Here is a 15,509-nt window from a genome sequence, read left to right on the forward strand (position 1 = left end):
AATGTGCAGAATGAGCACGAGTCCAAGTTTGCCGATAGCAGTTATGAAAAAGATCCCTTTGGAGTTGCGTATGTGGTGGGAAGATCTGGGCAAGTCAGAGCAAGATAAGGTCAATCTACATTTGGGGGGTCTCACCGGGTTATTAAAGATCAGACCTAGAGGAGACATCATAAATGCTTTGGTTACGTTCTGGGACCCGGCCCATAACGTATTTCACTTCTCGGATTTTGAACTCACCCCGGCCTTGGAAGAGATAGCCGGTTATATGAAAAGTACTGCAAGTTTGAGGCATAAGTATCTGATCACTCCAAGGGCCGTTAACTCTCACAAATTCATGGATTTGCTAAAGATAAATAAGGGAATCCCATATTCCGAGTTGGAAGGGGGTTTTTCCACTCTACGATTCATATACCAGAAGTACGGGCATATAAGAGGGTTCAATGATCCGGAAAGCGGGGTTTGCAGTAAAGGGAACCGAACAAAATGGGACGAGCATAGGCGCTTCGCTTTCATGGTAGCATTCTTAGGCCTTGTGATGTTTCCCTGAAAAGACAGGAATATCGATTTGTGGGTGGTTGGAGTCGTCAAGGTCCTAGTTACCAACGCCAAGAGCACTCTCGTCCCTATGATAGTGTCTGAGATATACCGAGCTCTCACAACTTGTAAAGCTGGGGCAGACTTCTTCGAGGCATGCAATTTGCTACTACAAATGTGTATGATCAAGCACTTGTGCCACCACCCTCAGTATATGAGTTATGGATCTACAGAGAAAAGCTGCATTGAAGAATTCAACACAAGGGTTTCAGGGTTCAAGTTACCAGAGGAGTTTGGAGAATGGATAGCCCGCCTTCGTGCCATCACTATGGGACAAATAGAATGGACACTAGGTTGGCTTCCTGCTGAAGAAATTGTGTATATACCCACCACGGGTCCTTACTTCCTCCTAATGGGTCTTCGAGGTATTCAGCCTTACGCTCCCTACCTAGTGATGAGACAATTAGGAAGGTGTCAGGTGATGTATCCAGATGAAAATCTCAGTATCCACGCGGTTGAGATTAGCTCTGACGGCCAATTTCACGAAGAAACAGTTCGTTCTATTTGGAATGAGTGCCAATATTTGACAGCAAGCATCTGAGTGCGGAACCTATCTAAAGGAGAGGTCTCACCTGCCTACCTTGACTGGTATATAAAAAAGAACACTACAAGGGCCGAATCAGAAAGACCGGCCAAAAAACCGCACATTCAGGAATTCGTCGAGGCATCGCAAGAACCATGGGCTTGGTTGGCCAAAGAAAACGAGTACAGGGCCACGATAGGAAAGCTGGAGAAGCAAGTCAAAGACCTTCAATTCGAGAACGGCTTACAAGCAGCGGCGGATGAGGGTGAAAAGAAAAGTCTAGCCAAAGAAAATGAAGTCCTTCGAGCTCAAATTCAGAAACTGAAAGTAGCAGTAGAAAATCCAGTCCGAAGTAACAGAGATGAAAAGCTCGTAGCTAACCTAAGGCAGAAATGAGTAACTATAGTTTCTATTTGAACGAAGCAGAAAGTGAACTAGCCGGGGCTAAAAAACAATTGGCTAAAAATGCAAATGAATGGGTATGCCTGGTTAAGCAGTTGAGAGAAAGGTACGACGGTGAGGTCGCGGGGTTGAAGAAAAGGGTCATTGCCACGAGAAACAAAATGATCAAGCAGGCAAAAGAATTCAAGGATGAAAGGGAAAATTGTTACACGACATTGGCACAGTTAGAAATAGACTTGCAACAACTTCAGGAACAAAACTGTGCAGCCAAGCAAACTTTGGAGGCCAGGTCCCAACAGATTGGGCGTTTGTTACAAGAAAAAGGGCGTCATAAGAGAGAGAATTAGAAACGTTGCTAACTACATCGTTATGAAGTGCCACATTTGTGAGGATATGACCCGCACTACATTCTTTGCAGCGGTGATGACCTTTGTTAAACAAATAATGTACAGCTTGGACCGACTTCAAAGGGATCTTGCACATAGGCCCGTGGCGAGACCGAATGATGTCCCACGGACACCAGGAGCATTGATGTACTCATGATTTTCAGGTTGAGTCTGTATTTCCTTTTCTGTCAGAGCCTGTAAGGCATGTTGGGTTTTCTCTCTGTTTGAGTCTGTATTTCTTTAAAGTATGATAACTTAATTTCAGAGTCTGTATTTTGTCTTTGCATCAGAGTCTGTTAATCTTTTGAAATCTGTTAGTATTAAGTCTTTGTGATCGAAGCATCTGTTTTTATAAAAGCTGAAAATCCCAAAAATATTTTATTCACTTTCACACTTATTTGATAGAACTACGCACGGTCTGATTCATGCAGGGACATGATACGTAGACAATCTCTATAGGATTCGACCACCACTAAAAAGAAAAAAGGGAAATAAAGAAGGATAGAATAAAAGAAGCTTAAAAGAAGAGGCATAATTATGAGAGGTCGGGATGACGCACGCAACCGAAGCAAATGCATGATAGAAAATGGTTAATTGCCTAGGTGCATTGTATCCCAACGTGTAATTGCATAAGTGTTAAACTCTAAGAACTAACAAGTTTGTTACTTTTCAGAGAGTTCAAGCAGTTTGTTTATTTAGAGGATACTAGCACATTATCATTACCAAACGAGATCAAAGGGCCCAATACCAGAAATCATGTCTATCCCGGAGGTCGACACTAGTGTTGAGGTAGAGGAGTTAGACGTCAATAAAATGAAAGAGGAGATGTTCAAGCTTAAGCAACAGATGGCCGAAATGTACCAGGCCTGGTCCCAAGGGCAATCACCACCGTCTTACCCAGCCAACCCGGCTTTTACCCCACCATTAACTCAGTCTCAGGATCATCCCGCTACCAATCCAGGTTTTCCCATTTATCAACACTACCATGGCACTACTTCTCATATGTTGCAAGCTCCACCACCAAAATCGATTCCATGCCCTCCTCCGCCAGTCACCCCTGTCTTTGTGGCATCTCCACCAGCTGCACTCCATAGATCCCCGAGTGAACCTGTGTTCCAAACTCAGGACAACCAGTATTATCCCCCAGAGCCCACCTTCAAAGCTCCCGAAACCTACCCCTATGATCCACATTCTGATCTCTCGAGAGAAGCTGAGAGACCAGCCAAAAATTCCGAACATGAGGAGATGTTCAGAAAAATGAAAAGCATAGAACAATCCTTCAGAGATATAAGAGGGCTAGGAGGTCAGGTAAGCGTGTCTTACAAAGACCTGTGTTTATTCCCAAATGTACAACTACCGGCAGGGTTCAAAATGCCCAAATTCGACTTGTACAACTGACACGGTGATCCGGTGGATCATTTGAGAGGTTTTTGCAGTAAGATGAGGGGAGCCGGAGGCAAGGATGAATTGCTAATGGCTTACTTCAGTCAGAGTTTGAGCGGAGCAGCATTGGAGTGGTAAACCCGCCAAGATCACGGAAGATGGTACACATGGGATGATCTGGCACAGGCATTCGCTTGTCACTTTCAGTATAATCTTGAGATCATTCCAGATCGACTGTCTTTGACTAAACTAGAGAAGAAGCACAGCGAAAGCTTTAGAGAATATGGTTTCCGGTGGAGGGAGCAAGCAACAAGGGTAGATCCCCCAATGAAAGAGAGCGAGATGGTCGATTACTTTTTGCAGGCTTTGGAGCCAACTTACTTTGGTCATTTGGTGTCCGCAATTGGCAAGTCTTTTAATGAGGTTGTAAAAATGGGAGGCATGTTCGAGGAGGGGATTAAGTCCAACAAAATCATAAGTTATTCAGCGATCAAGGCAACCACTCAGGCCATTCAAAGCGGCACTGGGGGTGTACTTGGGAAGAAGAAGAAAGAAGATGTTACGACTGTTGAGTCCGGAGCCTGTTTTGGATCTAGAGGCCCGTCATCCTACTATAGCCAACCACGACCCTACTACCAAAATTACCCCACACTCCATATAGCCCTCCACAACATTACTACCCACCGCCAGATCCCCGTTTTTCCGTCCATCATGCACAAACCTATACCCAAACTCCGGCACACGCACAATGGCGTGCGCTGGCTCCACAAAATCCATACCCAGCTCCACAAAACACATATCCACCCCCAAGAGCCTACAGAAATCCCCCCGGAACGGGTTTCCGACCAAACCAAGCCTTCAAGAATGATAGGTTACAGAAGGAAAAGACTTTCACTCCACTGGGGGAATCATATACCAGTATTTTCCACAGGTTGAGGCAGTTGGGCATGCTGAATCCAATTGAGCCTAATGTGCCTAATCCTCCTCCTAGAAATCTTGACCACTCGGTGAGTTGTGAGTACTGTTTAGGAGCCCCGGGGCATGATACAGAGAAGTGTTGGAAACTGAAAACAGCTATGCAGGAGCTTATTGATACTCATGGGATCGAGGTTCAGGCCCCAGAAGCACCAAATATCAATCAGAATCCACTGCCAGCTCACCATGAGACCCATATGATTGAGTTGATACACAAAGGAAGGGATCCCAAGAAGCTCTCGCAGACGGTAATGATGGTCCGTTCCAGTGAAACCAGCTCAAAGGAAAAGGTAACTAATGGGAAATCAATGGTCCAATTGAAAGAGGTAGACAATAAGCTAGTTGTGGTAGCCGAGAAAGGGTCGTCAAGCATTGTTGCAGTGAAACCCGAGAAAGCTAAAGTGGTAGTACAAGGGGTTGAAAGTGAACCTGTTGTGGTCGTGAAGGGGGCTCGCACAGAGCCTGTTATCATAAAACCAGTAACTCAGCTTCCAGTGATCAACAACAAAGCTGTTCCTTGGAATTATGAACGGGTGACGGTGATTTACAAAGGGAAAGAAATCAAGGAAGAAGTTTGTGAAGCACAAGGTTTGACTTGATCAGGAAGGTGTTTTACTCCCGAGGAGTTAAGAAGAACTAAAGATGATCCAACGCCTATGAAGAAAGCTGTAACTAAAGAAGAGGCAGAGGAATTTTTGAGGAAAATGAAAGTGCAGGACTATTCTGTTGTAGAACAATTGAGTAAAATGCCCGCTCAGATTTCATTACTCTCATTGCTAATCCATTCAGATGAGCACCGCCAATCACTGATGAAAATCTTGAATGAGGCCCATGTCCCGACAAGATCTCGGTAAACCATCTGGAAAAGATAGCCAACAAGATTTTTGAAGTAAACAGAGTCACTTTTTCCGACGATGAATTGCCGGTAGAGGGTAGTGAGCATAACAAAGCCCTTTACCTTATAGTGAAATGCGAGGATTCCGTGGTTACCTGGGTATTGGTTGACAACGGTTCAAGTGCGAACATTTGTCCTCTCTCCACTCTAAGCAAGCTGAAAGTAGAAGATGAGAGGATCCATAAGAACAATATCTGTGTGCGGGGATTTAACGGCGGAGGCAAAGACTCAGTCGGGGACATAATGTTGGAGCTGACCATAGGTCCAGTAGAATTCACAATGGAATTCCAAGTGCTGGATATAGTTGTTTCCTACAATTTGCTATTAGGGCGACCGTGGATTCACGCCGCTAAAGCAGTGCCATCAACACTCCATCAGATGGTCAAGTTTGAATGGGACAGACAGGAAATAGTGGTGCACGATGAAGATAGTTTGTGCGCTCACAACAACACCATTGTGCCATTCATTGAAGTGGAAGATGACAAGGGACCATGGGTCTACCAAGTTTCTGACGCAATGTTAGTCGAGAAAGTTCCAGAAGGGAAGTGTATCCCGAATCTGAAGATAAATGCCGCATCAGTCGTGGTAGCATATGAAATGTTAAAGAATGGTTTTGTACCAGGAAAGGGTTTGGGATCAGCGTTGCAAGGCATCATACAGCCCGTGTCTCTTCCCGAGAACTTGGGAACATTTGGTCTGGGATTCAAGCCCACAGCCGCAGATATAAAAAGAGCCAGGAAATTGAAACAGAGGGCATGGGTCCTTCCAAAGCCGGTCCCACGTCTTCCCAGATCATTTGTCAAGTCCGGTACGAGGAGTCGCCTAGTGACAGCAATTCCAAGTTCTATGATTAATCCTGACAAGAAGTTGATTGAAAGATTTGAGAAGTTGTTCGATAGTGTGAACATGGTGGAAATTGGAGAAGGTTCTAGCAACGCGGAAGTGCAATTTGTCGGGCCAAAAACAAAGCTTAATAATTGGAAGTCTACTCCTCTCCCTACTCGGAAGGAGTCTTGTTCTTTTTACGCTGGTTCTAATGACATGGCATGCATAAAAATCCTCAACCCAGTCTTAAAAATCAATCTGACTCCGAAATATTAGTTCAAGAAGTAGATTGTGATTACAAATCAGAATACGAGGATGAGGATGAAGCCTTCGAAGAGATTAGTAAGAAGTTAATTCACTTCGAAGAAAAACCCAAACCCAACTTGAATGACACAGAAGCCGTCAATTTAGGGGACACAAACATTGTCCGAGAGACTAAAATAAGTGTCCACCTCAAGCCAAAAATTCGGGAGGAGTTAATCAAAGCACTCATCGAGTACAAAAATCTTTTTGCATGGTCATATGACGACATGCCGGGTTTAAGCACTGATTTAGTAGTCCACAAATTGCCCACTGATCCAGCATTCCCTCCCATCAAGCAAAAGTTGAGGAAATTCAAAACTGATATGAGTGTGAAGATTAAAGAAGAAGTTACCAAACAGTTGGATGCAAAGGTTATCCGGGTCACCCGATATCCTGTTTGGTTGGCTAATATCGTGCCTGTACCGAAGAAGGATGGCAAGATTAGAGTATGCGTCGACTACCGCAATCTCAACAAAGCAAGTCCAAAGGATAACTTCCCATTACCCAATATCCACATTTTGATCGATAATTGTGCCAAGCGTGAGATTGGATCTTTTGTGGATTGCTATGCCGGGTATCATCAGATTCTAATGGATGAAGAAGATGCAGAAAAGACGGTGTTCATCACGCCATGGGGAACTTATTGCTACCGGGTAATGCCATTTGGTTTGAAGAATGCTGGGGCAACTTATATGAGGGCGATGACTACTGTATTTCATGATATGATACACAAGGAGATTGAGGTGTACGTAGATGATGTGATCATAAAATCAAAACATCAGGCCGACCACGTTGGGGATTTGAGGAAATTCTTCCAGAGGCTTCGCAGGTACAACCTCAAGCTTAACCCCGCCAAGTGTGCATTTGGTGTTCCATCCGGAAAACTGTTGGGATTCATAGTCAGCCGGCGAGGCATCGAGTTGGACCCATCAAAGATCAAAGCCATACAAGAATTGCCTCATCCGAGGAACAAGACTGAAGTAATGAGTCTATTAGGAAGGTTGAACTACATCAGCAGGTTTATTGCTCAGCTCACGACAACTTGTGAGCCTATTTTCAAGTTGTTGAAGAAGGACGCTGCGATCAAGTGGACTGATGAGTGTCAAGAAGCATTTGATAAGATAAAAGGTTACTTGTCAAACCCACCTGTGTTGGTTCCGCCAGAACCAGGGAGACCTCTGATTCTTTACTTGACAGTTTTGGAAAATTCATTTGGTTGTGTACTGGGGAAGCATAAAGCCACCGACAGGAAAGAACAGGCCATCTACTATCTTAGTAAAAAGTTCACGGCTTATGAGGTTAAGTATACTCACCTGGAAAGGACATGTTGCGCCCTAACTTGGGTGGCACAGAAGTTGAAACATTATTTGTCATCCTACACTACTTACCTCATTTCACGCTTGGATCCATTGAAGTATATCTTTCAAAAGCCTATGCCGACAGGAAGACTTGCGAAGTGGCAGATTCTGCTCATAGAGTTTGACATAATCTATGTGACTCAAACTGCGATGAAAGCCCAAGCATTGGCCGATCATTTGGCCGAGAACCCGGTCGATGAAGAGTATGAGCCACTGAGGACTTATTTTCCTGATGAAGAGGTGATGCATATTGATGAACTAGAACAGGTCAAAAAACCAGGTTGGAAACTTTTCTTTGATGGGGCTGCTAATATGAAAGGAGTGGGAATAGGAGCCATGCTTATTTCTGAAACAGGACATCACTATCCTGTTACAGCTCAACTTCGTTTTTATTGTACCAACAATATGGCTGAGTACGAAGCATGCATTTTGGGTTTAAGGCTAGCTGCAAACATGGATGTCCAGGAAGTCTTGGTCTTGGGAGACTCAGATCTTCTGGTACATCAAATTCAAGGAGAATGAGAAACACGAGATCTGAAGGTCATACCATACCGACAATGCTTGCATGATCTTTGCCAACAGTTTAGATCAGTTGAGTTCAGGCATATTCCAAGGGTCCATAATGAGGTCGCCGATGCTTTGGCTACCCTAGCGTCAATGCTGCACCATCCATACAAAGCCTATGTCGATCCTTTGCACATTCAAATACGAGATCAGCATGCTTACTGCAACATGATTGAAGAAGAATTTGATGGCGAACCATGGTTCCATGATATCAAGGAATACATCATAATGGGGATATACCCAGTGCAAGCCACGGGGGATCAAAAGAGAACAATTCGATGGTTGGCAAGTGGATTCTTCTTGAGTGGAGGAGTTTTGTATAAAAGAACACCGGACCTTGAATTGTTAAGATGCATAGATGCTAGACTAGCTACGACTGTCATGTCCGATGTATATTCAGGAGTCTGCGGACCACCTATGAGCGGATATGTGCTGGCAAAAAAAATTCTCCGAACAGGTTATTATTGGCTCACTATGGAGCGAGATTGTATTAGTTTTGTGCGCAAATGTCATCAGTGCCAGATACACGGAGATTTGATTCATTCTCCACCATCGGAATTGCACACAATGTCAGCGCCATGGCCCTTCGTCGCTTGGGGCATGGATATCATTGGACCAATTGAGCCAGCAGCATCCAACGGGCATAGGTTCATTCTGGTAGCCATTGATTATTTCACCAAATGGGTTGAGGCCAAAACTTTCAAGTCTGTGACCAAGAAAGCAGTGGTCGATTTTGTTCACTCAAATATCATCTGTCGATTTGGAATCCCAAAGGTGATCATCACGGATAATGGTGCTAATCTTAACAACAATTTGATGAAAGAGGTATGTCAACAGTTTAAGATTACACACCGCAATTCTACCCCATATCGTCCCAAGGCAAATGGAGTAGTTGAGGCAGCCAACAAAAACATAAAGAAGATACTTCGGAAAATGGTAGAAGGTTCTAGGCAATGGCATGAAAACTTACCATTTGCGTTGATGGGTTATCGCACTACTGTCCGTACTTCAATAGGGGCAACTCCTTATTTGTTGGTATATGGAACTGAAGCCGTAATACCTGTGGAAGTTGAATTCCCTTCCCTTCGGATTGTCGCTGAGGCTGAGATTGATGATGATGAGTGGATCAAAACCCGTCTGGAGCAGTTGAACTTGATTGATGAAAAAAGATTGGCAACTGTGTGTCATGGCCAGTTATATCAAAAGAGAATGGCAAAAGCATACAACAAAAAGGTACGTCCCCGGAAATTTGAAGTGGGCCAGCAGGTGCTGAAACGTATCCTTCCACACCAGGCTGAAGCGAAAGGCAAGTTCGCCCCAAATTGGCAAGGGCCATTCATTGTAACCTGAGTACTGTCCAATGGTGCCTTATGTTTAACAGATATCGAAGGAAAATGCATAGACATGGCTATCAATTCTGATGCAGTAAAAAGATATTATGTATGATTTCTTTGGTATAATTGTTGATTGTTTGTATTTGGCATTATTTCGAAGATTGAAATGACGAAGGCAATTTGTTCTACTATCTAAACACTTTACCCTTTGTTCCCCTTTTTGAGCCTTATTTATTTCTTTCATACCCCTCTTTTGGAATCAATAACAAAAAGAGAGAAAAAGAAAGAAAAGAAAAAGAGAAAAGAAAAGAAGTGAAAAAAAAATATAACAACAAGGAAATTCAGGTGTGAACAACGTTTGACCTGATCCCTGTTAAGGGTACGTAGGCAGCTTCACGGCTCGGTCATAGTAAAATAAAATATCCCAAGATCCCCAAGCAAGAAACTGGGGAAGAGGTTGTATTTGTAATGAGGAATGTGATTCCAAAAGTTGTAATTTCAAACCCATATCAAATTATTTTGAGCCGTTAATACCCTTTCTTTCTAATCCCATTCAAAAGCCCACGTTACGGTCCAAAGAAAGACCTTCTGATCAGTTTTTCGAGAGATGACGAGTCGAGCAAATAGAAGTGATTCATATCAGGGTAATACTCCGGTCCAAGCATGGAAATTAATGAAAATGAGAGAGTCTTAATGGTGAAAACCTTCACAGGCACCATAAGGCGACAGAAGTTGAGAGAAATAAAATGGGAGAGTCTTATCGGTGAAAACCTTCACAGGCACCATAAGGCGACAGGAGTTGAGAGAAACGAGAGAGTCTTATTAGTGAAAACCCCTCAAAGGGCACTATAAGGCGACAAGGAATTAAAAGGGGGCAAACGAGATAAGCTTGATGGAAAGGATCCGTCGAGACATCAAGCAGAATAAAGATGTTGTTTCGGCAAAAGAAGATGGGTTGCGGGACCTTTGAAATGCAAAGTAGGGACATCAGAAAGATTGATTGATGTAAATAGACTGGGTTGATTAATCCAAAAATGCACGACATGACCATTGGGATCGGTTATACCATTCAGATAAGTTATTTTCTCTTCAAACAATTGTTCAGAAAGATTTTTCTTGTCCTATCTTTCGAAGTCATCATTTTCCATTTCTTTTTGATTAATAGTAGTTTGTTTTTAAGAAGGATTTTCAGAGCTAACTACCAGTTGCCAACATGGTGCAAGGTAAATGGGAATAAGACAGGCAAGGATAATGTGATGGGACGAGAAAAACGTCGTTGTAAGACCAAATAATGGATTGGTCTAAGATTTCAGGACAGTTTGGAGCAAAGGTCAAAAACAACGGTTGAGAAGTTGTTGAATACAGAATCATCAAGAAGGTCGGAAGTTATCGGCCAAGTTTCAAGATGGTCGAACAACGCGGAGCATGGAAAATAGTGAAAGGGAAAACCGTCCCCAGCAGGAGCATCCCCACGTTTTAAACTAACAAACTCTCTTTGATTTTAAGGAGGGACAAGAAATGTTATTGATGACAGAAAGACATGCCACAAGAAAGATTGTCAAATTGGGGCAGAAAATTTTCTGTCATTTTGAAAATTTTCTGGAAGTCAGGTACCCACTTGAGGAAGAAGGAAGATAACACAAGTTTGGAGAAAAGTGGTATCCCCAGCAGTTTTTGGAAGAAGGCAAAACAAGTTTAAAGAAAGCAATTTCGGGTGGAAGATAATACAAGTCTTAAGGGAAGTAGTTCCAGAGGAAGGAAAACACCAGCTTTAAGGGAAGTAGTCTCTGAAGGAGGAAAATAACATATTTTTGGATGAAATACCGGTGTCATCCCCAACAGTTTTCAGAGGAATGAAACACCAGTTTTGAGAAAAGCAGTTCTGAGAGAAGATAATTCAAGTTAGAAGGAAAATGGTTCAGGAGGCAGGAAGGAATAACGACAATAGAATGCATTTTTAAGAAGTTGTTGAAGTCAGGAGCCCGCCTGGAAAATGGAGGTATTATATTTTAAGAAGTTGTTGAAGTCAGGAGCCCGCCTGGAGAATGGAGGTATTATATTTTTAAGTTGTAGTTGAAGTCAGGAGCCCCCCTGGAGAATGGAGGTGTTATATTTTAAGAAGTTGTTGAAGTCAGGAGCCCGCCTGGAGAATAGAGGTGTTATATTTTTAAGAAGTTGTTGAAGTCAGGAGCCCGCCTGGAGAATGGAGGTGTTATATTTTAAGAAGTTGTTGAGGTCAGGAGCCTGCCTGGAGAATGGATGTGTTATATTAAGTTGTAGTCAAAGTCAGGAGCCCGCCTGGAGAATGGAGGTGTTATATTTTTAAGAAGTAATTGAAGTCAGGAGCCCGTCTGGAGAATGGAGGTTGTTATATTTTAAGTCATAATTGAAGTCAGGAGCCCGCTTGGAGAATGAAGGTTGTTATCATTGCAAGTTGTAGTCAAAGTCAGGAGCCCGCCTGGAGAAGGAGGTATTATCTTTTTAAGTTGTAATAGAAGTCAGGAGCCCGCCCGGAGAGCGGAGGGTTACAACAAAAATCCCCAGCATAAACTCAAGTGCAGAAGTCAAAAGAGAGGCAACAATGGTCAAAGGAAGATAATTCGCGTGTCGGAGGAGAAACAATTCGAATTTTACAAGAAAGAAAGAAACATCAGAAGAAACACAAGCCAACAAGAAAGCAAGGCAACAAGAGCAAGTTTGAAGATCTAGATAAGATTTTGTAATTCCTAGTTTAGTCCAGCTTCTTGTTTTCTTTTACCATGATGTAATAAGGAGGTAAGCAAGTGGCAGCAATAGCAGTAACAGCAAAATTACAGCTCCATGGTAGTCCCAGCTACCAAAACTTCCCGAACTACATTGACCTGATTCCCTTTTAGCCAGGGATATGTAGGAAACCTTCGAAGCAGGTTCGGTCAACTCTCTTTCAAAAATATGCTTCACATAGAGTATTCCAACGGGCAAAAATCACTCGTATCCGCTCACTTTATCTTTGCACGAAAACTCCTAGTGTTTTCGGACAAAGAGGGGCAGCTGTGAGCACGTGATTTTTGCCCTATGAGAACTACTTCCAAAAATTCAAAATAAAATAATTTTTTCTTTGTGTGCAATTTTGAGAATTCGCGTGGCATTTATTTTTGGATAATTATTTGTATTTTTGTCCGTGAATGTTTATTCTATTTTTAAATACAAAAAATATATGTGTTGCATTTGCATTTACGATTTAGTTTTGCAATTTAGGATTAATTAAACAGTAATTTGTTTTACGAAAATAAAAAATCGAAAAAATAACGTACTTCGCATTTTTAGTGTCTAATGTCAAAATTGTGTGATTATCTTTGTATTTAATTTTGTGTGATAATTATTATTAAGGGTTAATTAGTATTTTTCTAAGTTAATTTTGGATTTACAATTTATTTTAGAGTTTTGGTAATTAGGAATTAAAAAGAAAATAAAAGAAAAAGAAGAAACAAGAGAAGAAAAGTTAAAAATCGGACTGGGCTAGTTTTAAAAGAAAGGTTCAGGCCCAATGTCACACCCCATATCCAGGCCCAACCGGCCAGTCCAAGAGACCATACCAGATGACGCCGTTTCGTCGCCAATCAATCTCAACTGTTCAATCACCCAATCCAACGGTCCAAGATCCCCATCCCATAACCCGTCTCTAGCTCGACCCGCTTAACCCGAACCATACCCGCCCCAGCTAAGCCTAAACGACCCCGTTTGGCTTAAGTGACTTAATCTGGACCGTTGGTTCCCATCATCCAATGGCCCAAATTAATCAACTAATTTTGATATACCAAATATCCCCCCACTCGTCTCTTCAGAGACCAAAACACACACCACCACACACCATCGCCTTCCGCCCGTCGGAAATTGTCCTCGGTGGCGGACGGTAGCCAAACAACCCCAAAATCACACCCCTAAACCATCAAACCATCCCCTCTCCGAATCCACACTCATTTTTCTTCGAATCACCTCCGAGCCCCTCGAATCTTCGATCGAAGATCCCCGTCCCAAACCCTAGTTTGTCCGCTTAACCCCAAAAGCACACCCAATAATCCCCTTGACCTCCTCGTCGCTAATCCCTAACCAAATTGGCTCGAATCCGAGTAAAACTCGTCGAACGACGGATCTAGGGTTCAACGGTTCGAGACTGTTTCAAAGCTGTCAGGGTTGAATGGGTTCTAGTTAGTATTATAAGCCTATTTCTGACGAAATAAACGTGTAATGCTAAGTGGAACTCAAGTTTGAAAGGGCATGTTGGTGGGATCCGAGAAAAGAACAGTAAGTTCTTGTTAGCTTCTTCATTTCCTTTTTCTATATGTTTATTTTTTTGTGTTAATTTGTAATTAGTCGTTCCTTTAGGTTTTCAGTTTAAGTTAATTCTTAATCCAGTAAATATTCTGCCTCTTTTTTGATTCTGGTCAGATTAAATACTCCAATGTTCGTTTGAGTAGTTCAATCGATTATTCGTTTGCCTAAATTAGGTTCATTGTAATTCGTCTTTGTCCGTTATTTTCTCCCTTCTCTATCAGTCCATTTACTTAGTCCAGTTTTCTTCTGTCAATTAATAACATATGTTATAAATAGTTCCGTCGATTAATTCATTCTTATTTGTAAACCAGTAGTTTTCGTCAAATGGTTTGATGTCGAGTGTTATATGTACTGATCCTTAGACACTTAGCTTCAGGGCTCATTGTCAATATACTGACAGTGATCCTGCATTTTGTATAGATTTGACTTAGAATTGTGTTAGCTTAATCCCTGTATCAACGTGATTTTGATTCAGTTTCAGCTTCAGCTTCAATGATTCTGTTGGGTTCTGTGTGGTGTTAATATGATTTTGATTTAAATTCAGTCCATTTGTTCCAATTAGAATTCAGCTTTAGTCATTCAGTTGTTAGGTATTTGATAGGCTGGATTGGTTATAGCTGAGGTATTAAGAGTTTAAATTCAGTTCACTTAGATAATTGAATTAGGAATCAGTGTAGTTAATGGTTAGTTGAATTGGTCATAACTGGGATAGGATATGAATTACAGGTAACTCAAGGGGTAATTGGGAAGTTTGAAATTAGAAAATGGCTTAGTTGAATATTCTGTCAGGAAGTACTAATGGACCATTAAATTATTCTATTTGCTTAATGATAGGGGGGAACAAGACATAATGGTATGGGGGGTAATGATAAAAGTTAAAAGGATACACATAGTAGAGGAATATTACAAGCTGGAAAGTAAAAGAAACATGGGGGCAATAATAAAAGATTTTTTATACAACTGTAAAGAGAAAAAAGGGGGCTGGAAAGGGGTTCAGGAGTTGGGTATAAATATGGGGATCAATTTTAGAAAAAAAGAGAGAAGAGAGGTGGGAAAGTTTAGGAGATAAGAACTTCAGAGATTAAGAGATAAAAATAGAAAAAAAAAAACAAAAAGCGGCTGGATTTCCAAAATAAATCATTGTTCCATTGAACATTTTCTTGGATTTTTGAGTTTTTGATTTCTGAAATGGTGTCTGATCCTGGGGTTTGAAGTGATCTGAATTTGAGTCTTGGAAAGCGTTTTAGCTTAAAATTTCTGCTGGTTGAACACTGTTTCATTGGTTTCATCTTGGGTTAATTTCACTCTTTCAAGTGATTGAATCTGAGGTCATATGTTGTGCTATTTACTGCTGCTACTCTCACTCCCTCTGTTACTTTGCTTTTCAGGTATTCCCTGGCTCTATGAAAGATGAGATGCAAGTGTGAAAGTTGTAATTGCCTGATGATTCTATAAATGAATATTGTTCCCTTAATCATAAATGTTAGCTATTTTCTTAGTATTTCTGAAGTTAGTGCTGTAGTGTAACAATGATTAACTTACCTATTCATTTTTGATATAGTAGTAATGTAATGTTTCCTAGAAAATCCACGTTGCATCTTGTCTTAATGAGAAACATGAGGTCTAATAGTCTGTTGAGGTATAAGTAATTCA

The sequence above is a fragment of the Nicotiana tabacum genome, chromosome 11, assembly GCF_000715075.1.
Source record: "Nicotiana tabacum cultivar K326 chromosome 11, ASM71507v2, whole genome shotgun sequence".
Lineage (NCBI taxonomy): Eukaryota > Viridiplantae > Streptophyta > Magnoliopsida > Solanales > Solanaceae > Nicotiana > Nicotiana tabacum.